Source organism: Calliopsis andreniformis, chromosome 5, assembly GCF_051401765.1.
Source record: "Calliopsis andreniformis isolate RMS-2024a chromosome 5, iyCalAndr_principal, whole genome shotgun sequence".
Lineage (NCBI taxonomy): Eukaryota > Metazoa > Arthropoda > Insecta > Hymenoptera > Andrenidae > Calliopsis > Calliopsis andreniformis.
The window spans coordinates 1,275,124-1,299,462 of record NC_135066.1 but is presented as its reverse complement, the minus strand read 5'-3'; the positions used below and the strand labels follow the sequence as shown (position 1 = coordinate 1,299,462).

At 42.4% G+C, this 24,339-nt stretch overlaps 1 protein-coding gene across 1 annotated transcript in view; it reads left to right on the top strand.

The window, feature by feature from the left end:
- Nucleotides 1–24,339, top strand: part of LOC143179545 (uncharacterized) — a 71,558-nt gene that overhangs the window by 28,577 nt on the left and 18,642 nt on the right. The window lies entirely within an intron of this gene.

Below are 24,339 nucleotides of genomic sequence, written 5' to 3'. Positions count from 1 at the left end.
CTTTTCTTTTGTATTCCATTACAAGTTTAGAAGTACTTTACGAATCAAGAAGCTGTTCTTATTGTAAGCGTTTTAATTATACGTGTCTAAATCTTATATATTTACTCTTCGGAAAAAAGATTTCACTAACTTAAATAGTATATAGACAAGTCCAATGACGGTTCCAAGAAAAGTCGTGATCCCAGCTCGTTTCCACGGTCAGATAGTTACTTATTTGTCTGCGAATACAGATTAGCCGAAGCTCGGCCGTATAATGTCCCTGTCGACCATGATAATAAACATAGAACCGTAGAACGCGCGCCTTTTTGCCACCGGGTTGCTCGTAATCGCAGCATAAATTAGCATAAATTTTAATACCACTGTAAGCATTGGCAGGTGTCGCTTAGAGGTAGTAACTGAATCAACTTAGTAGAAACTCGATGCGCTGCAGCAAAAAATTGAAGATAGAAATTTTCATTGGACAATGGCTGCATTGTGACACTTTGAAAATGTCATTCAATCGCAGGTCGTGGAGAATGGCTCTCGGGAATTAATGAGCATTTAATGCTATCGTTGTCCGTTCACGCGAAAAGGATATTCCCCTTGCGCTAGTGATCGATTCGTCCATTGCTCGGACCAGAAGTGAGCAGGGACAGTCGAGAAGTCGATTGCTGGCATTGTTGGGGAAAATGCTTAAGCATTACGCTCCTGAATGCCGTACATTATGTGCTTTCATTCGGTCAGTCTAACGAGCCTTGGTAGCGCGAAACCATTTGCCGTTCCTTTTGGTCGTTTGTATGTGTCGGAGCCTGATAACAGAGTCACGAAAAGAAATTTGAACGAGGGAAACTTTGTGTTCCTATATTCTATATTCTGAGAGCAATTTACGTTCAACTACGCTGTAGGAAGATTAGCGAGTTAGTTATCTTATCAGCTTTAAGTAATATCGTTGTTGAAGTGGTGATTGATAAAATAGTGGTCAATATGAAGGCAGAGTATTCGGCGAAGAAAGTTCAGGATGATAGTAATGATAGTAATTTCATAGGCTTCGCTCTGCAGAAGAATCTTACATGACACTAAGGAAACAGTGTTAATTAATATATCAAAGTCGAGTCATGTCAGAGGAGTCAATTAATGGTAAACTTATTAAGGAACATTTATCTCCGCCAAACAGAGCCACCCGAAGCGGAAGCCCGCAGCCGGATGTGACCGTGGAAGGGGTGGCCAAGTAGTCTCTGGTTATTTGATTAAGCGACGTCAACTTCCTATGAGCATGAAACGGTGGACAAAGGAAATTTCGGGATTGCCACCCACATAAAGAGCTTTTCAAATTTTCAAATCCTCAAATTTGTTAATTTTCAAAGAAATACTGATACTACACTTGAATTTCACCTGTTTCTATGTGTTCTCGCCATTACTTTATCGCGACTCTGGATTCGACTTTAGATACATCCTAAAAGCTAGAATATGGAAATTGCAAGCAGGTTGCAGCTGCGAGTGGGAATTAAGTAGCCTTTCCCAACGGGGTTTCAGCACTCCTGTTGCAATTAGGTTTCAAGATGGTTGCACGTGTCCTACGACCGAAGTTCCTGAAATCCCTAACGTCTAATTAGCTACTCGAAGTATCTTCAGTGTGTCGAACAATCTTTCTTCAAAGAATAAAACCACGAAACAACGACCCCTATCCCTACTTTGTTTCAAGCAATTCTGCTTCCGCTTCTCTCTCGATGAATATCGATGACGTTGAAATGAGGAAGTTCGAAGATGTAAAGTGGAAATTTCAGTTATAATTTCTACGAGATTCTAATTGGTTTAGGTTTCAACTTTTTAGATTCTTCTACTTCGAACTTTCCGCCCATTAAGAATTCAAACCTGATCCTCTTTGGTTAAAAGGAGTAAAGTTTCCCTCGCTCAACTCTTTTGCAGTACATGGTTATGGATATAATTAGAGGGTCTAAAGATGCCAGCAAAAATTTGTCAGCTCTGCATCCCTGAATGAGCCCTTGAAATTCGCGCAAGCCTCAAACTTCGGAAATACTAACTCGCAATCCTATAATCTCCAGCAACCTGTAATGTGAAAGGGAAGGATTTGTTCGTTTCATCTAGGATACGCTAGTTGGATTCATCAGCCAGGCTACTTCGCAGATCCCAGCTTAAACGCGAGGGGATTCTCGATGCAAAGGATTCCCCGTTCGAAGGAACCTTACGGCAGTCGAGCACCTCTTAAAATAGGCCATTACTTGTTGTTATCTCCCGACTTAGTTTCTCGAGATAGTCTGAAATTCATCTCTGTACCCCTCTAAAATTCAACACGTAGAATCAGTTTCCCGAATTTCTTCCAGACTTTCGACCCACTTTCTACGTGTACGATCATTCCCAACTCAGTAGATACATACTTGAAACAGTTACAAATTCTGTCCGTCATACTCTCGCTTCAGAAGCACCAATAAAGTTCCATCGTCCTTAATTCAGCGCAAGAAAATTTGGTCACGTCTGGAAATGAATAATTCACAGCATCCTGCAGCTTTGGAGGTTCATCTGTCCCCGCTCTGTTCGCAATCTCCGCTCTCAGCTTCGGCTTGGTTCCATTTCTGCAGGGCTCTCGTTGCTATCTGTCCACAATACGGAGGTCCTCGCAACGACGACGATCGTAGCAAGATTTTATTGTTTCCTGTTGAATATTCTCCAGCAAGTTACCAAGAAGCTGGCGCTATTTGCATACAGGTAGCTGCTGTGAGGCCGAATTAACGAACTCCGATGATGAAAAACTATCCAAAACGATTCGGTCGTTTGATGAATAAGTTACATTCAAATTCTTTCAACAGCTCGAAACTCTGCCACATTACAAGTAACGCTTCTAGTTTGCATTCGGATCACGTCGTTCGCGTCTCGTAGAGAAAACGATAAGAAAGAGCGGATAAATCGAATTTGTCCTGCAACTTGTACAAATATTCTCAACAGGGTATACTCGTTTAATGACATCTCTTTCCTGAGACTTCCAACTTCATTAAAGTATAACTTTCCCAGTGAAAGAAGTACGTTCCGAGAAAAGTAAATTGATGGGTGTTTCTGAGTATTCGATCGCTTGGAAGAAGAAACTGGATCTACCTTGAAGCTAGCTTCCTGAATTATTTGTCTCGAGGTAAAGCTGAGAGGTTCATACATTCTATTCTTCACTCACGTCTAATTAAGACACAATCTATCACCAGAGCCAGAAATTTTATAGGAATCTTAGTTTGACTAGAATTTGGTAGAGAAGGCTTGATATTCTTGCAGACATTTTATATTTAATTGCTTCAGGTCAGGATTGATATCTGCTCCTTTTCTCAAACCCATAAATCCTTCCTGGTCAGAACTAGATCAACTACGATTCCAATTTGATCAATTGACCAGATTGGGAACGAAATTTCTGTAACGATCTTGTAACCGACCTAAAACTTGGCCCTTCATTTCCCTCGTTTCCAATCAGATTCTTATTACCGGATTAACTGGCAAGGGTCGAGCGCTCTCCAGCGTAAAATCGGCCGAAGGAATTAGCCGAAGTTGGTGTTCGAGTTACGCTCGAAACTCTGAACGTTCTGAAGAGCTAGTCGAAGGTCTCAGGTATCCAGCACATAGCTGGACCCGGACAGCTTAGTCTTCTTCGTAAAATTTAATGGCGCTGACTATTAGTACCGACAGAGTTCATGAAGCTATTTCATGAACGGTTCCTCGTTTGGAAGAAGTTCAATCATCCTTTACACCCTCAGACTATCTGAAATTTCAAACGAAGAAATTCAGAAATACGAAGATCGAACGCTTCGTTTCTACGTGAGAGATCTGAAGAGCCAGAGTACCAAAGGCGTGGAATTAAAAAAGAAACAGAGAGATTCGGATGATAATCCACTGCTGTGGAATTTAATAAATCCTTTACGGATCCATTGCGCGAGGATAAAAGTTTCGAAAAGGATACTGTGCCCTGGAGTTCTCAGCGGGAAGTCGAGCGAAGCGTTGAGAGACAAAAAGAAGATTTGATTCAAGATTTCGATGGGGGGAAGAGAAGCAAAGGAACGACGAAAATGGCTGCTGACTCGACTATCTTCGGTTCTTCCATTTTTACCAACGGTTTTATCGATAATTCCGCCCCGTTCTTAGAAATTAACTGCGCCTGAATCATCGTGCGATCGTATTACCGATACAGATTTAATTAAGATTAAAAAGATAGTGGCGTTAAGTAGTTGATAAAAGTGAGGATACGTAGGAAGCTTGGTGGAAACGAAGATCCTCGTAAATCGGGAATTTCGTGAGGAAACTGGGCGGATTTCGCGAGACCATTCAACCTCCGCTGCAATGGCGTTTAAAGCAGAGGAGGTGAACGACAGCGGTAAGCTGAAATACGTGTCGGCTAGGGGGAAGTCGTGAAATTAACGGCGAAACCGCGTTACAGGGCGCACGGCTACCGGGTGATTACGTTAAACACGGTGATTCGACGTTAATGGACAAGTTACAAAGCTTGGGACGACAGAAGCTGGGATTAAAGAGATGGGGTGGAGGCGATTAATTATGACTACATGGCGATGCAAGCTTTAGCGGTGAGTGAGTTTGGACTTATATTTCCAACAAATTTATTCAATACTAGTAGAGCTTTTCAACAGTAGAATATCGGATGTGCTGATTCCTCGTACGAAAATAAGTCCAAATTGAAGAATAATGTTTTTTGAAGCAAAATCTTGTTGTCAAGGAAGTAGGTGGTGAATATCCTTTGCACATACGCTTGGAATCGATTGGGAACAGGTTTAAGAGTATTTGAGGTCCTCATAGATTTCCCGTCGTGGACCGTCAAGCACGTTTAACTGTCACTGCAACGCAAGGAATGGTTAGTCAAGAGAACTCGAAGTGCTTGGAAATTTCGGTCAGAGAAAAGGGTTGTACAGCGAGAAACTGCATGGGTGCACGCACGGTTCTGAAATTCCGTCGACGCGACAGTCCAGACATGCCTGAGATATTAATAGAGCTTAATTCACAAGGGCGAAAACAAGCCGTGAGCAAGCCAGTGTCCGTAGGATCAATGCGTACCTTGCATTCTTCCTCTCTCGTTGCCACCCCCTGACCAACCCATTCCCATTCTCCGCGTTTCTCGATGCAGAATTCAGCACGCGTAACTAGATAACCGTTACGTATCGATCTCGCCTCGAACTCGCTCGAACTCGCTCGAACTCGCTCGAACTCGTCGCGCCGTGCACGCAGATCGGAATCCGAACTTCACTCTAGCCCTCTTTCCTTGCTTCCTCGGTTAATTAATTTCCCAATTAGTCCGATGCTGAGCCAAATGCCTAAGATTGTGGTTAAATGTTAATTCAAAGGTTGTTGGGGTCGCGTACGCGGTCGCAACGTGCTGCACCAGCGGAGATAAAGCTTAGGGGCCGAGTAATGGCAGCGACCAACTGCCAAGATATTATGGATCGTATTTCATCCTAAGAAGGATTTGCGTGGCGAAAGGCAATCCTCTCTTCTTAATCGATTGTCTAAGTAATTTGCCTAACAAATTATTTCCTGGACATTCTCAGTGCGTGGATCTTCGTAGAGGGTAATAGTAATGATATCAAGGAACCTCAATATATGATTAGATAGAGAAAAGGGGAAGCAAGGGGTTCCTAGCTATCCAGAAATAACTCAAGAAATGACTTCCTTCTTTACACCCACATGCCCTACATTAGACTTCCCCTTTCCTCGAGTACTTGAATTACCGATTAATCCAGCTCATTGAGCCTCAGAATATAACCCTTGAGAACACGATTAATATTCATTACCATAGCTCACGTAACATTTTCTTCGCGAAACACGAAAGAGGCAGCGTGTCACGATCATCGAAGCTTCTCAAAGTTGCTTGTTCAGACCGTTCCGTGACCCTCCACCGTTACATTCATCAGGTAGTGGGGTATGTTCTAGGTGTAATTTGTGTGGGGTTGGTAACGGAGGACGGCGAACCCGCCTCACCAAATCCCGGCGCAATTTGTATGTGCGTCGAACTCCGTCGTCTATTAGGTTTAATACAGACAGATTAATATCATACATCATTCTTTGAGGGTGGGGGTGACCATTAAGAAGGTTACGTGCACCTAGAGCCTCCCTCGGCTGGCTAACAACAATTTATCTGAGTGATCACTTAGATTATCCTCGAGGCTCGTGCAAGACTCGCGTAAGACCTGGTTAACAAGTATTTAGGGGAAGAAACATTGTTCTCTTTCTTGGTAAAAGATTGATCGTGAGAAAATGGTAGGGAAAGGCAAAGGGAGTGAGTCAACAATTCATGCGGTGAAGGTCTTGTTTAAACTTTCCTTAACTTAATTCTGTAAAAATGTCGAAGATGGAAATAGTTTGTAGCATGGCTGATTGATTAGTGTTTAGAGAATCGTGTTAAAGCCAGTGGGATTAGGCAAAATAATTTACGCATGAATTGCAGCAGGCTGTGAGGTGAACGTAGCGCAGATTATTAGAGGAAGCACCTGGAATTTATGGAAACGTTTAATGTGCGGTTAATTCGACTCAACGTGCAATTTGCAACAATCAGGCGCAAATGAGCACTCTCTTTTCGCTTGTAACTCTACCTCTCTCTTCATCTTCACTCAATAGATTAATTCTACCATGAAACATAACTCGAAACTACTCGAACACACGTCTATATTGATTATTCCCTATCAAATTTAGAAAACATGATCAAAAAAAGTTTCAAGGTTTGAGGTTCAAGTTTGTCTGACCGTATGCAGGTTTCTTCTACTTCCTCGAGTTTGTGGCGAACTGGGAAACGATGAAATTGTACGAAGCAGAAAGAAATAACAGTTTCTGCAATTTAGGGAAGAAAGTTTTCGCTAAAGCTGGGGTCTTAAGCTTGCAAGAACTGTGCTCCGAAACTGCGTCTGATCGAGCGCTTTCTCGTTCCACTTGCCACTCCATCTTCCACTTTCTCCTTCGCAATTTTAAGAGTATTGTAACGAGATGATGAACGACGATGTCGCCTCGAGAATCTGCGCACTTCACGGGTATTTAAACCCTTTCACGATGTCACCACAGAGCAGTTTTCCCCTTCCGAACGATTACTTTAAATTCCCCGCGTAATCGTATCCCGAAAATTCAGTTTTGTTATTGCATCGGTGTTTTTTCGCACCAATGAAATTTTCGCTTGGGAAAATCTCATTAATATTCTTGATCGTGAAGCTAAACAAGAACTTCATTCTGCATTCATTGCCTGCCCCACCCCGATATTTGTCCGTGAGGTACGCGTGGAAGATGTGCATGTATTTCAGCGAATTAAAAAATGTTCTGCTCCTCGCTTTAAGTACTTTTGTTCATTCATTTGTACATCTGAATGCAGGTGGAATATTGAATCTAACAACTGAGCTGCAAATGAAATTAACACAAAACACTGACTACTTTACATTGCCATCGTTGACCGAATTATAAACTGTTGGACATGAATGTCACTCGATTGGACAGCTTGTTAAATGGACGTTATCGCGCTACTGGCGCTACAGTATCTCAACAATAAATCAAACTTCCCATACAGCTGTCGATGTCTTCATAAAGCATTGCAGTGCCCTTTGCATAACAGTATTTTATTTGTAACTTCAAACCAGCGAAATAATTATTTGGGTTGCTGAAATTCTACGTTCAATAGAAACTGTGTATTAGATAATTATTGCCCAAAAATTACCTTCACGAAATAGGTTCACAGCTCAGCAACTAAAGCTCTTGGTTCTTCTTCAGTTGGCCCAAATGTAAATCCCAGAACACCTGAAACTTTTATTTCGCCTCTTTCACGTACACCTCGCTGATGGATATAAAAAATTCATCCAGATTCAACCACCTGGCTCTACGAATTAAAAATTAACCGTACAGGAAGCGAAAGAACTATTAACTGAAGTAACCAAGTGTAGCTCCACACACGCAAAAGCGCAATAGTGGAAAAAGGGAAGCTCATTGCAGGAAGAAAAGAAGGGTTGAAGTGAAATACGAAAAGGTTACCCGAAGGGGGATATATTTTCTCCTGTTGTTACATACTTTGGCTGCGACAGTCGGTAGATCCTGGATTTCTCGTTTCCTCGATCTCCTACCAGAAGATTTCTTTGCAAACCAAGGGGATGATCTCGATCTCCATGAAAGGAGAGGGAAACCAATCCACCAGAGGCTCTGGAGCAACGCGTGACGCTCGCAGCACCGTGGAAACGAAAATAAATGCGAAGTCCTCCGAGTGCATGCGAATAGAATGAAGGAGGGAAGGCAGTCTCGAGTATGAAGCGCAATTTCCGAGCCAGCTTGATAGGATAAAGGGCTGCCGTGACATCTTTCGGCTTTGCACCCCGCCGACCTTCCATAATAATGGCGGACAGGATGAGGTCACGAGCTGTCCCGACTCTGCTACTAAACTTTTCCTCGACTGGAGCTGCGCTAACTTCCCTCGCGGCCGTTTTCAGCTCGTGGATCGAGTTACCGTCACGGGTTTCTAAAATTCTGGAAACTATCTGCAGGGACTGTCCGCCTAGAACTGAATTGTGGTCGGGGATTGTCGTTACGTCACATGGACCACTCGGTAAATGTACTACTCCGCTTGCGATAAATATCGCGAGACACGGAGATGTGCTGGGGAAGGGAACAAGCCTCTGCACCACTGGAGAGAAATGGCCCGAGCACCTTGCAATCAGTCGCTATTAAAGTCCAATGTTTCAGCCGCGAAACTATCGAAGACAGCCCGTCATCGGGCGGCACTTTGAAACCCGAATACTAGCGGCTAGAGAGGAGGCTATTGGACACGATGGAGATCGATTAAGGTCGATCGAGCCGAGGGCCAATGGAGAGGCGAGCAAGGCTGTCCGTGCAGCCCAATCGTTCATTAGGACCTAATAGTGGGGCTAGAGAGCGAGGATTCGACTGCGAGGCAAAACCACAAACGATGTCATTAACGTGATGCCCGACGTTACTTCGACTGTTGATGAAACCACTTCGCGAATATAAGTGCTTAGAAAGAGGTACAGATCGATGAAAGTTACAGCGACATGGAAGTTGTAAATAAAAGGGAACTATCAAAGCAACGGCAACAACGCTGAAAAGTTCCCTGGAACTTGAGAATTGGTCGAGAGACAGCTATATGGCTTTTGTTTTCAAGATTTAGGGGATTCGTTAAGGACCACGAAGATTCTGCTGGAAGAGAGGATCTTTGGAGTTGGAGAGTTAGTACTGAAAAATTTAGGAAGTTTCAAACTAAAGGCTAATCTTCTTCAACCTATGTAACATCGATACAAATACTACGGAGTGTATATATGTAGATATAGTATCTGAAGAATATCTGTTAGGATCTCCGAATAATTTTTCCAACATTAGGTAATTCACCAGTGTCAGATATCGATGCCGTGGAATATTGAATAATTTCACCACAGGCAGAATTTATTTGCCAGTGAAATGAAAGTCAATACGATCAGACACTAAATCATGATGTATTAAATGGCGTAGCATCAGGTGCATCTATGTGCTTGAACAAAATGGACGAAGACAGAGACGGGCCTTCATGTTTCATGGCCGAAGCACACCTAATATACCATAAATGTAATATCCCAGGTTTAGCATGCTCGCTTGAAAGATGCGTATATATTCACAAAAGAAGAAACTATAAGAAACGATACGAACGTAAAAAATTGCGGGAAATACTCGTTTATTCGTTGCTCGATGAATCAGCACGATGCAATTTCGCCAGCTTGACGACCAGAATGAATTTTCTGTTGAGAAACGTTTCAGAGTATTGCCAACTCTTAACGAAGCCTTCCGCATCTGCGAACAGTCGCAAGAACGCGAGAACGCTTTTATTTCCGCTTCCGGGGTCACCCGAAGCTCCTTCAGCACGCCCATTCGAACGGAAGCGACTTCGTGAAACGGAAAGAATCACTGCCGTCTTCGATGCCAATAGGCAAAAGTCCAGCGGAAATTCCTTTGGAGATACAAAGGCGATAGATGGATATGTGGGTACAGTTGTAACACTGCAGTTGACAAATTCAATTGAATAGTATTTAAAAAACGAAATTTTTTGTGTCTAAAAAAAATAATACATCTTTGAAGCCAGTGAAAGTGTTGAAGACGATTTCACGAGTGAACAACGCCAAGTAGAATAGCAACAACTTTGAGAAACAAACGTTTTCAAAACAATTCTGGAATCACTAGTGAAACGAACAGGTGCAAAATCACAGAAGAGTAATAGTCGTTCGCTCATCAGATATCCTGTGGAAATTGGAAATACAAAAGTGTATTCTACCGTTGACCTACTTCTCTGTCTAGAGATAAAAGTGCAGGAAACAGACCGAATTATTTTCGAAGCAATCAAGGAACCGCAAGTGGAATAAACAAGTCTATAATTGGACAAAAACCACCGCAGGCCTATCGGCTGGTGATTCATTGTTCTGTGGAAATTAGAAACAAACGTACATTTCCTCGATTTTCCAACAGCTGAACGTCCAGGAAAGAGATCGAAATGGTCCCCAAATGGTCGTCGAATCGCAAGTGGAATAAACAGTCCCGTAGTCAGACAAGTGAAACAGATGCCACAGCGGCCTATTAAATGGTCGGACAGATTCTCCCATGAGAATCCACGAGCACAACGGCGTTACAGGATTCCCGTGAGAGCTGAAAACTTTTAAATTTTCCAGGCGCTTAAAAATTCGATTAAACTCAACCGGAGGTAGAAAGTTTTAAGAACGCTATTAATATTCCCGGACGTTCAATGTTGGTCGCGTTAATGAAAGTATGGTTCCCTTTGTAGGGATATAAGTCAATAATAGGCTTACCAACGAGACACCCCAGTTCATTATTCATCGGACAGATTCCCTGTTGTGCAATCGAGCAAAATATTTCCCTTCAGCCTCGTCGATACTCACCCAATCAATTTTTAATGTTCAAAACTGCAACGTATTTAGATTTATTCACACGCCAGGTGTTTCATCGTACCAACTTCGTGTGAAATTACATATGTCCCCCGTGTAATTTAAGTTCACAAAGAAAGTGATTTCTTCGCCTAGCTATAACTGCAAAGCTAACTTTTGTGCCAACTATGTAGCGACTGTTAATCTCTGATGTAACCTAAGCTCGAAACCATTTGAGAATGCTCCAAGAAACTGTCCACATTTCAATTTTAATAATTTCTCGCTACAAATACCCTCGCTGGGATACAATTAAGACACGATCATTGTTCTTTGCGTCGGAAACTGCTTTCACAAAGTGTGTACGCAGCCCTTAACCGTGTTCCCCTATGTATAATTTAGCGCAATGAGCAGAGTGGAACACGGAATGCAACGGGGTTGTTGCAAGCACGTCGCTGACGTGTCAAGGTCGTATGACCCTCGGCGAAGCGACTTCCACCAGGCTGTGTACCCGTTGCTCGAGCTTTAGTGCCTGCATAATGGCCATGGAGTCGTAAAGTATATCGCAACGATGCGCGCATGTATGCGTGTACATGCATGACACACGAACCAGCCCGAATGGATACGACTCAATATGTATCACTTGGAAACGACGAGATTCTCCGTTAGTGCTCTCTGAAACGTTTATTAAGAAGCATAACTCTGCGATGGGACTCCACAGTGTTTGTTAAGCTCGACAAATTTGTTTTGTTTCGAGAGCAATTTTGTAGCAATATTATTCTCTGGATGGATATAATTGCCCTCTGACTGCGGTTGTTAATGAAACTTCTGTCTCTATTTAATCATTTACTCATCAAGGTGTGAAGTTGATTGCAATTTAAATGGAAGGTTTTTACATTTCTGATGACGAAAAAAAAAGTTACAGTGCCTGCTATTCGTGAAGGTTCACGCAGACAAGAAATTCGTTTCAGACAGAAGAGCCTAGAGACGAAGTTTACGAATTTCTGAAATTCTAACAACACTATAACTCAATACACCACCCAAGAATTGCCACCATGGTGTCTCAAAAAAGGCTAGAAATCTCCAGTAACGTGAATGTTTGTTCTGCTGAATTAGTTGCCGAGGTTGCAGTCCTAATTCCTCATCAAATCTGCCTGGCAAAGCACGCAAGGATCAACATCTCGACAGAGGCGAACCTCCCTGAACCTGCGCAAAGTAGTTAATCTCGTTTCGCGCCTACTAGCAACCCGCCGATTACATTCGAGGCTGCAATTCCCGGCGGTACCACTTCCGACCGACTTTTCCCCTCGAAATCGCGCGCCACGGTAATTTCAGTTAGAGTCTCGTTCGCCGAGTTGTCCTCAAGTTTGCGATGCGTTGCCTGCGCACTCTTTTCCCTGTGAATCGAGTGTCCTTCAGGAGTGTCCTTCATTCTAAAGGTGAACGTTTTTGCTTTTCACTGAAATGTCTCGAATTCGAGTCGTTGAGGAAGTTTCGCGACATCAGTGGGAAGTTCCTTTCCTTGAAGGCGAGAGAGAGTTCTTTGAAGTCGGATTCAAGAAGAAATTCCTTTCAAAAGGGATGAAGTTAAATTCTGAAATAGGAAATTCAGGATGGAAATACCTTAATCTTTGAAACGGAGACACCTTGGGGACCTGTTTTTTTAATTATGGAGAAATACTGCAAATGATGGAATATTTTACAAGAAAAACAAAAACGTCACGGCACATATTAGACAAGAAATTTAAGTACAAGTCTGTGGAGCAAAGGAATAGCCTGTTGCTATTCGTTTCAAAGGAGAAGCACATCGTTCCCTTTGATTGTTGCCACGGATTTAGTTGCGGGACCATACAGGAAGCAAAAGGAAGCCCCGGAAATCGAACCGCTATTGAGAAAGTGGAAACCTGTCTGACGTCAGAGAAACAAACTTTTTCGATCGGGAAATAGCGACGAAGACGGCCACTTCTTTCAGATTTATTTGGGAATGGAAGTGTCCCTAGGACGACGATTCCCGTCGTCTGTCTGACCAATATAAAATTCGACCAAACATATTGTAGGAAATACTCAATAGCCAACTCTTCAAGAATGAAGAACGATCGAGAAAAGTTCTCGAAGAAATGTGTCGGTGTACAAAGTTGCTTCGATATTAGAAGATATTACATGGTATGTTCGAAATGGGAAGGAAACTCGAAGCATTCTGGACATCCAACACTTCTGGAGCATCTGCGACACGCAAAATACCTATGACATTACGAGCAGCCTGATATACTCCAAATATCCAGGCCAGTCAAAATATCAACATTCCTTGAGGATCTACTCTCCTTCTAACACATTTTCTAAGTATGCAGAGGTCAGTCTGTCCATACCAGCTATGTTAATATGTAACCACATAAATTAATATTCTCCCTGTTGCACAAGATTGCGAACACGATGGTAAACTACAGCAACAGGCGATCGTTTCGCGAGCTCCACGTCGTTCTCGATCGCAGTTTAGTGTTCCGTGGAGATAATGTCGGTGCGAGACTTGCATTTAACACGCCTGCCGTGCACCGCTGTCAATCACGTGTGTAACTTGCTTTTCTTGCTCGCTTCACGAACGGTTTCTTCATTATTCATTCCCTTATTTCGCTGAAAAACGAACTACAACGGGACATGATTCTCGATTATTTATCGCCGATATTTTACGACGGCTGGGTTTTATGGGCGACACGTGAACCGTATCGCTTCATTTGCCCTTCCATTCCGCGTCGACGTTTGTTCTCCCCTTAATTGAAGCTCCCTAATCACACGAATGCACTGTGCTCTTTTCTTCTTATTAGTTAATCAACTAGTCCCGAGTCCTCTGGATATGGGGATACTCGTTGCCTCTTTCGTTGTTAACTGATCAACTTTTCTTGAACCACGGTTCTTCTGATTGCGTGACCGGACCTCCTTCCATTGGTATTAACTAATTAGTATTGAATCTTTTATACGATTAGCGGCGTATCTTCGACTGCCAGTCGATTGGCCCTCCTTCCACAGTTACCTCAAAGCAAGGATCGTGTCCAACCTTATTCACTATACGAAGAACAAAGAATCTTGGAATAAGGTAGAGTGCAACAGCTGTGGTAAACAATAGGGCCTATAAATAAAGCAAATACCGAGCATTCCAGCGAGAGAAGGAAGATTGTTACAGGCACCATTGGCATGACTATACTTAGCAGCGTCGCTGACCCGAATCGTTCGTACGCCGCGTTAGTAGGACAGCCTTGATCCTTTTGCTCTGTGGTTCCCGACGGTGTACTTCGAAATCGATACTTGAACGTCCTCAGGGTCAGCGCCGTTGTCGCGCAATTTAAAAACTCTGCGCGAAGAACCAAATGCAAGGGTAAGCATCTCTGTGAAACGTGTGAATCGTCGAAAGTAGGTCGCCATATTTTAAACACTTGTTTTCCTATATTATATGCTGAGAATTTATTTTACCGAACATTAATAAGATTAGTTTAAGTCCCTTAGCTTTACTGTATCCCAGTGTTATAGTTCATAAAATAATTAAAATCGAGAAGCAGGAACTAGAATCTGAGCAGGAGCTAAGGGAATAGATCTAGGTTCCCTGTAGAAGCTAAACATATAGACATATATTCTACATAGGAATTGAGAGGGTAGATGTAGCTTCTATTTAGGAATTGATGGCTTTAACATACATTCTACGTGACAAAACGAATATGTACAGAATATATACCAGTCCTACGTAGAAACATAGAAGGTAGTAAATCTCACAATAAAACTAAGCAAGTGGGGCGTAGATCCTACATAAAAATCAAAAAATTAAATCCAAATCCATTTGGAAGTTGAAGAAACCGAGAGTAGTTGCCGTAGAAGGAGCGAGTTCGACACCCTGAACCTCAGAGCATCCTCAGTCGACTAGTGCACGCCTGTTGCTCCATTCCACAGTCGCCCAAGACCGTGTATCCTGGATTTCCGCGTTCCGTGAACCCAGCAACCATCGGCTGCTCCTTTTTCCTCCGCTTCCGGCCCGGGCATTGCCGCGCGAAAGAGCTTATATTCGTCCGTTCTTGCCTGCTCGTCCCTGCACCCTCGCGACGATCAATACTCACCTGACCGACGTATATACACACGGACAGACGCAGGTACACACGCAGTGCGCAGGTGTGCGTTCCGCGGGATACTCACCTGTAAATCGGATGCTATCCACAATCCAAAATCCTGGGCTTTGCCAGCGTAGCAGGATCCTGGCCAGCGTTTATCCGCTGCGATCTGAATCGACCCTTGATTCGAGCCGAGCTACGAGGGGATGAACTGTGCTTGATCGATTTACTGGATCATTTGTGTCGGATTTGACTGCGTTAAGGGGGAAATGGCTTGGTGAAATGGAGGAAAAGCGTTCGGTTTGTTTGTTGCCTCGATTGATTGTCCGAATTTGTGGAAAAGGATGAGTTTGGGAAGGTGAATGGATGATGAATCGATGGAACGTGCAGGAGAAAAGGGGCAGCGAAATATAGTAGTCAGACATGGGTAATGCTTGATGGATCGTAGGGTCCACTGAATTCGATTTGAGTGGCCTGAAGGAATAACGGTGCCCTTTGATGGATTATCCGTGTTTATAGAATAAAGGAGCTCAATTTGGTAAAAGTTTAGTACAAGTAAGGGGTGGAGCTAGAGTGTCACACCTTCGTAATATTGACCCAGTCGAATCTTAATTCAGACTTTAAATATAATACCGTTCCGTTTCACCGTTTCTCGACAAATCTTCTTTGTTTGATTTCTTTGTCTCGTGTCTCAGGCACCAAATTACACGGTATAGTTTTTCTTTTGAACAGAAGTCCTTTGAAGTTGGACATTAGGGATCTGGTACCTTGATCCGATACTATGGATCCCTTTGTTCCAACTTCTTGAAAGAACTTTTCTTTTTCTTCTCTTCTAGAAGATCCTCGAAACGAAGAAAGGAAGTTCTGATAATTTCTGAACAAATTATAAAGAGTACACTAAGTGAAGAAGAATTAGAGCGTGTAAAATCGTAAAATTTCATTCTCTTCAACCTGCATTTCATTTCCTGCTTCAAGCGAAGTCCCCATGTGGGTAACCACTAGCAAGTCAAATCCCGAGGATCGAAAGTAAGGATTCACAAGTGGTAGCGAGAAAATCGTGAAATCTACGCAGCGGCAGAAATAGCCTCGAGTGGTAGCTCCAAATTATTTCGAGGGGAAATCGCTGGAGCGAAACAAGTAAAGGATCAATTAGAGAAAAGAGCATAAAACGGGAAAGGAATCGAAGCTTTTGTACGTACAACAGAGCGCGGCTTAATCAACGAAATATATCTGCTCGTAAGACGCGTTGCCAGTGCAGAGTGGAACCAAAGCCATTGAACGGCAAAGAAACTGTGAAGAGAATAGAAACACGGAGTTTCATTGAAAGGAAAGCATTGTGATCGATGTTAAAAATGACTCGTTAACACTGACAGTACTGTAAGGAGCTGTAAGGAACTTTCTATCGTAAGTCCATTGCAAGAAGAAAAGCAGTGAGTTGTTTTCATACCATTTGCCTCGCTGAAATGGATCCTTCAAGATGATTATTTCTACAACTGAAAACAGTGAAAGTATTTATCATCATGCCTGTTTTATACATCTTCCTTGAGTGATACTTCAAAGAAACAGTTTGTAGATTATTTTAGAGCCACGTTTCCATACGTATAACATTCTATGTAGAACTTACTTCAACCGCTAAAAAAGGGTCGATTTTCATGAGCAGTGGGAATCTTAAGAGGCGTCCTAAATACCCTCTGCTTCACGTTTACGTTGAAGCAATCTTTTAGTGTATTAACAGCATAAACATCGCCCATTAAAAGGGTGCAGGATAATTGGAATTATAAATTAATTCTTATCCTAGTAAGAAAATATGACCACTTCCCATGAATTGCCACACACAACATCCCGCAACATCGACAAATCGTTGAAGGTTTAATTAAATCCTACCAAGCTGCAGATCCTGGATGGGTAGATCAACGACACGTTAACAATTCGCATTACGAGTGACCCTTGTAATTTAATTAAATGTTTTAATTAACATATCTGAGCAGTCTCGTACCTCAGCGAATGTTCACACGACATAAAGGACGTGTTCTGCGTGAAAAATAAACATGTTCATCCGTAAAGGAAAGAGATCGGTTTCTCCAGTTATGCTGAAGTTTATTACCTCGTACGTTGTCGCGCCAGATCGGGGCCAAAATAATACAATTTCTGAAATGAACATCCTTGTTCGTTTCCTATTGACCCTCTTCCACTTTTTCTACTTCTTTTTTTTATTGAACTTAATTGTTCCATAGTTTACACCATTGCTTCATATCGCCAGAAATGTTCAGACGCTGAAAATGTTGTGCAGATTTCTTTTCCAACTTGCTTTTCATTTTGAAGCTTTCATTTAGAAGGGAGCAAATATAAGGAGAACAAGGTTTCAGACACAGGCGAGATTACTTCGATAGCTTTGAGGGAAACTAATTTCAGGTAGAAATTCTACTCGCTACTTCGATTTGCACCTTCAAGATCAAGCGAACCTACAAATCCTAATTGATCCTTGGAAACTAGTTTCTAAATTGCAATTAGGCTTCAGAGACTTGCCAAGTAGAAATAAACTGAAGTAGCAACATAAGGTTGTGCTTAGAAACCTGACCTAGACCTTTAACCTAGCTCAAAGCCTAACTCAAATCAATCTTAACTAAACACTCACACGTGGTAAGGACCTAACTCAGACCCAATTCAAATTTAATCAACAATCACATCCTCATCGTCCACATGTTCTAACTCTATTTCTTAAATAGTGTTCACGTTTTACCGTCGATCCTGTATCGTGATTACATAGGCAACGTGACTGGGCCAGTTTATTGAGTCAAGATGTTCCGAATGGAAACGTGATCGTAGGTATAACAACAGTGGGTTGAAAAACGCACCAGCCAATCCTCGGGTAATTGCCAGAAAGATTCCATTCGAAATAGCGCCAATCTCCCGTGGCACAGGCCATAGAATCTCGCTCCACGGGAACGGGCGACCGATTAACGGCTGCGTCACGTTCACCGTTTGTTGGTTTTTCGAAACTGTGATCGAACACTGATACCCAGGACAAAGCGAATCCTCTTCCCACGACGGATCTGTCCCCCTTTTTTCTTTGTTTTTCCGCTGCCCCTGTCTCGTCGTAATTGCAATTGTCTCGGTTTCATAGCGCTCGAAGCACTCTTGAGTGCGACTGGCTTTCGCGTGTGAAATGCTGCTCAGCTTTAGAGCTGGATTTTCCACCAAAGTGACTTTTTCTGAGAAACGTTCCATTCCCTTCGAGTGGCGCAGAATCCCAGTCCCGGGAGACTTTTAAAAGAATCGTGCGTTGCAGAATAATTGGAGGGGCGATAAATTTCTTGGCGAAGCCTTTCGAGGCCATTCGAGAGTTTGTATTTTCACCGCAAACAAAGTTACGTAAACCCCTGCCTTTCATCGAAGGGGACGAATTTACGTAATTATTTGCGTAAGCAAGAGATAAATGAAGGACTGAAACTGAGTGATCGAAAGAGGAGAACGATCGTCCCCCACGATTAACATTTCAGAAGGCCTCCAGAGGGAAAAGGTCATCACCAACCCCCGCGTTGTTTTTACACGAAACTTTAGAAATTACTTGGCGACATTAGCGATCGCTCCAACGAAATTTGCCGTCGCTTCAGTCTTCCACGCGGCTTGTTTCGTCCCCCATTCACAGGGGGAGGCTGGGTCAAGGGTGAATCCATCCCCACTAACGCGTGACCTGTTACCAGCTTTTCCCATAGTTTTATGGATTTCTCGAAACAGTAACGGGCCACAGAATTGTTTTACTGCTCGAAATCGCGGACAAGCTCGTAGAATAATCTTGAAGGGTAATTTAGAAACTCGTGAGGTCAATTTTCGCTAACATTATTCCCCCATTTTATCTCACGCAACCCCATTAACGAGCTAACACTGGTTCAAAAAAGAAGAAAAACTGATGGAGAAAATTGAGCCAATATACATGTAAAGTTATTCATAATATACTATACAGGGGTATTATGAAACCCCTATCGTACAGGCATTTTCTTCATATTCGTTGAAAACAAGAACTGACGCCTACTTTTGCACCCAGAAACTAGCGTACCTCCAGTATTGCTGTCATTACCGCGCCCAGCGCAATGAAATCCAAGAGAAAATCAATACGATTGGCAAATAAATTCGTTCGTTAACGTACTCCATCGATTGGGCTCCTGTTTCAGATTCGTCGTAACGCGAAAAATTGAAAAATGCCTCCGCTTTGTCACAACTGAGCTGCAAGGCTTCATCTCGTGGAATGAATCGACCGATCCTCAGGACGTTTGGCAAGACCTTCGATTTATAAATGCAAATCGTGAACAATGGATGCGTGGGGAATCGGTCGCGCGCGAATAACTCAGCGGAGGAAAAATATGTGGCGTGTGGAACGGGGCAATGAATAAATCAGAAACAGAAACACGATTCCCGAGTGTAATTCGCATGTTGCCAGATTTCGGGATCGTGGGACACGCGTCGGATTTAAAACTATATATGCAAATTTATTGCACGTCAATACGTGAGAGATAACGATTTGTTTTAACAATTATACTGTGTGCCAATTATTGGTTCTTAAACTGACGGTATTATTAGTTGCTCTAGTTCCTCCTCCAGCGAAGGTAGACTATTACGCTTCTAACAAAATATTTCTTCAGAGGAAAAAAGTTTCTATCGATGTACAGTAGTCTGTTTTTTTACAAGTCGGCTTGCTCTGTGACGGTTTTCACCTCTTCGTGGGACGTTCGTCATCTCTTTTACACAAAAATATACCTTTTTTCGCCGCGGAACAAAAAGCTCGATCGAAAAAAAGTAACGACCGTTCAGGGAGCATTCACAGGAATGTTTTCGTATCGTTCCTCGTATGTTTGCATTTTTCCGTGTCGTTTATTCCATTTCCTGATTGACCCATGCCTCGGAGCGCTTCAAACAGCCGGCGTGGATGACATTAAAATTATTTTTTAAAATTCGCTCCTCGGTCTGCCTCGCAAAGGGACATAGGAATAACGGTTTTTAATTTAAACCATTTCTTACGACAAAACCTGCTTGTCTTTGACTCGAAATAAACACCCGAGCGCATCAAACGAACATTTCCTCGGAAAATGTTCCCATGAGATTTCTCTCGAGTTAGAGGTAACGTCATAATTCTCATCAAAGTGGCTAGTTGACACAAGCATCAGGAAAAACTGTGAGACACCGTATCTCGTGAAACTTCCCTAGTAGAGTTTCCATAGAAGCGCCTGTTTTCAAAGAACGACGTTCCGCGTTCAGCCTCGTTTCGAAGGAGCTGACAAAGAGGCACGTTATAAGCGTGCCATGCGCTGAATTTTCGCATTACCCAGTCGAAAGTTACTGCTGCAAAATGGCCACGCAAATTGGAAATACTTTACGGAATTTTCGATGAGATTCCTCGACTGCTACATTTCCAAGTTTTTTCATGGCATCCAAGAAACTGTCATTGGAACAGTTCTGAGACCCCTTCAGACGTTAACGCAGTTTTTCTTGCTCTTTAAAACTTCTTTTCGAGTTCCTCCTGCTTTATCGATCGACTAGAATCCATCGACCGATTTAAAATTAAATTTTACACAGCATTTTACTGCTTCTTCTTAATTTTATTAGGCTAATAGAAGTATATTTAAAGTACATTATAAGTAATGGAGATTCAATAAACTACTTTAAATGCTATTCTAAGAAATGGGTGATCGCATTTGTTTTTCTGCTCTTCTGAAAAATGAAAAAAGAACATGGGTCAGGTTGACTCTAAGGGTACAGAATTGGCAACGACAAATTTGTGTTTCCCCAGATTGTTACTTGTTCAGTATCTCAGGGACTATCTCTCCTAACGTCCCGATACTAGAAATAATTTTCCAAACTCAGGCGATTCAAATCTTCCTTTGAAAGTTTAATGCAAAGAAATGAAGGATCAAAGAAAGGCAACGGATCAGGCTGAATTCAAGAACGGAGTCACGAATTAGGTGCCTCGCGCCTCCCTCGATTCCCCTTGAAATTTGTACTTCATGCTTCCGCTGCATCTACGTCCTCGGGGGTTTGTCGTACACTCGCGATGGAAGTTCGCGGTGAAGTTGCCAACTTGTCTTCCAAAGGAGCCCGCGAGCGAAGGGATTAATTAAATATCTCTGGGCGAAGTTAGCGCAGTACTTAAGACTCACTGACGACCTTAACTTTTGTTTCCCTTCACTCTTTCGAGAACTCTTTTTCACTTGGCATAGATGAACCTTTGGTACTTTCTCCAATTTTTTACTTTTTTGGCTCGTATTTTTTTTTCTTTTTGTTTTATTGGGAGGGAGAGTTTTCGTGTTCGAAAGCAGTGTGCCTTCCGTTTAAACAGACGGCTGGAGTGGTTAAATAAATTCTGTGGGAACAGTTGGCCCTTCAGCTGCAATTTACCTTACGATATCCGATGTCTTCTTTCACGTTCGAAAGTGCACCAGCCACCTTTCATTCTCGTCGACCTAAAAGCTTGCTTTCACGTCGTCCCTTTCGCCGCGAATACGAACACGTTTGCAAATAAACTCGCAACGTGGTTGAAATCTTTAGAGGGCAATTCGCATTTCTACCTAGAAATTGAATTTCTAAGGCACCATTCGAGAATTTCGCTTTGGAAAACTTTTATTGGGAATTGTGCTGCCTTTACTCGGGTATTCGAAATTCGAAGCTCTATCGACAAATTTCAAGGTTGAAAAGTCTTCATTGAAGAAGCATCAAACATGTCGAGTTACATGATATACTTGACTTTGTGTCCGAAAAAGTTGGGGTGAAAAATGCGGATGGGTTCTGCTCGAAAGACTGAGGGGACAAAATTGATCGTGGAAGAATGGACGAAGGAAAAATGACGAAATTTGAAACGACACTCATAGAATTCTACGCTGTATTTAAATGTTCTGCTGGTCCAATGCAAATGCCTGAGCGACACATTTTTTAGTTAGAAAAGTTGTCCGGTCTGCTACGACGAGTGTCTGCAACCGTGACGCTAAATGACGGAAACTTTCTCTAGGGAGCTGAAACTCGACGGTACCTCTTCTGTTCGTTCGTTCGTTCCCATGGACGTACTTCCGCCATGTAATGTAAAAAAGCTTGAACAGCAAGCTAAATGCCCTCGGTTCTCTCAGGTCTCTCGATGCAAATCGAGGCAATGCATACTGAGGATGTCGAGGAATCAGTAAGTGTATCACTTGAGAAACTAGTAAAACATTTGACGACTGTTTTTTAGTACAGTAGATGTTACAATGAATATTAGCATAAATAAGGGAATCAGCTAAAAATACTATGAAAATTTGAATATTTGAAAATTTGAACATTTAAAAATTTGAATATTTGAAAATTTGAAAATTTGAAAATTTGAAAATTTGAAAATTTGAAAATTTGAAAATTTGAAAGTTTGAAAATTTAAATATTTGAAAATTTAAATATTTAAAATTTTGAAAATTTGAATATTTAAAATTTGAATATTTGAAAATTCCACAAAAAGTAACCTTTTCCTGAAATTTCCAACCTGTTCTCAAGCAGCATTCTACGACGTAACCTCGTTTATATTTTCGTACTCGAGTATTCATTTAATTACAACATCAATTACGCGTCCGCGACGTAACCTTAAGCTATGGCGGCGCCTTGATAACGCGTGGGCATCTGTTAATTATTGCTCGATGAAGCGAACCGTTGACGCTACGTCAATCGAGTTTCGCCATAAATTTCTGTGACTCTTTTTATTCGTTTCTCGATCACAAAAGAACGTTAAGCGATCATGCACCTGAGGGCGGTACGCTGGAGCGACCGAACGTAATAAACTGCATGTCATTAAAAACGTTACGTTGCAAAAAATCCCGTGACCCGTCCACGAGCCCCTGCCTCCCCTTTCTCGTTTCGCCTCGAGCTACTGCTATTTCTCCTCGTCGTGACACGAATGGCTACGACCTCGGCATATTAATTAAGCGCGAAAGATTCGAACGGACGATTAACGTCGATCTCTGCTTCAAAACCCATGGGCCTGATAATTGCATCTCAGTAATTTTCACGGAACAATACCGCACAAAAATAGCCCGCAAGCGCGCAATAATTTTGAGTCGCAAACGAATACCATCGTCCAGAATTCACAGACCGTAAGCGTCAACCCCTTTGACCAATACATTTTTTATTTCATTTCATATCGACTGAAATAAGTTCACATTTTTTTCCGGGACGGAAACAAACTTTCCAGGAAAGTCTTATCGATTGAATTTGCGTTTTATATCAGGGGTATAGCTCCTCATAAACTGGCGTCAGAAATGACTATTTATTAAAAAGAAAAGAAGAGAACAGTTCTTGCTACTGCGATATATCTGTCAAGGTTTCATATAATCGTGAATTCGAAATTGGTCATCGAAAGCGACGACTCGCCATAAATTTTTAACAAGTCAGACGAGCTTCCAGCTCTGGCTACGCTCCAGGATCCGATGAAAATCGAGAGGCGTTGGAAATGGCTCAACTTCCTCCGCTCCCATCGAAATATCCATTCGAGTCGAGAGAACAGGGGTCCATTTTCCAGGAAGATCGCGATCGCGACTTATTATAATTCCGGCCGCCCCGAGAGCTCCATCTATTTTGAAGAGTCGCTTTGAAAGCCCGCTGGGTTTCTTTTTCTTCGCGTTCTTAGCGCTTTTTCGCCCTTCAAAGGAGCCAGCCCGTGGCGCAACCCGCAAAGGATGCCGCGAACGAGATTCTCTACTGCAAACGACCCGTACCTTGCCTTTCATTGTCCTCCGCGACGACGACCTTCCTGCTCCCTTCTTCCAAGGCTTCCACGCCGTTCTCAGGAACAATTATCGGCCCTGCTAATGCCAGTGGAACGGCGTTTTGATCGAAATATGAAATTGAAAGGAAACGCTCGAGCTTCCGAGCTTGGCGAGCTCTTTCCATCCGAATCGATCGCGTTTCTGTCGATGGCGTTGCAATGGAAGGATTTTGTATTGAGGAAAATCGGGATGAAAAGGAATTCGTTGGTAACTTTTCCGTTTCAGTTAAAAAGTTAGTACGTGAGTATTATTGAATATGAATATACGACACGACTAGTAGAGCGTAGAAAAGTTAAAAAATCGAGCACAAATCGATCATGCCAAAAATGACATCAAAAAATAAATATTTGCGAAAGTAATGGCGTATTGTAAATCGAATCATAGCGGAAAAACGAGCAGCGACCATTGACGAGCTTTAAAATTCTATCAAAAAATTGCGCATTCAATCCATTGTCGAATCAATCGTCGAATCAATCGTCGAATGACCTATCGTTTGCTAGTTTTTGATGTTCTCTTTGTCGCGTTTATTCTTCCATTTGCTAAAATATTTCTGACGAACTTTTTCCCCGTGACAATTCTGCCATTAAAAGTAACTTGGAGGCAAAACTGTCTCAGTTTTAAACT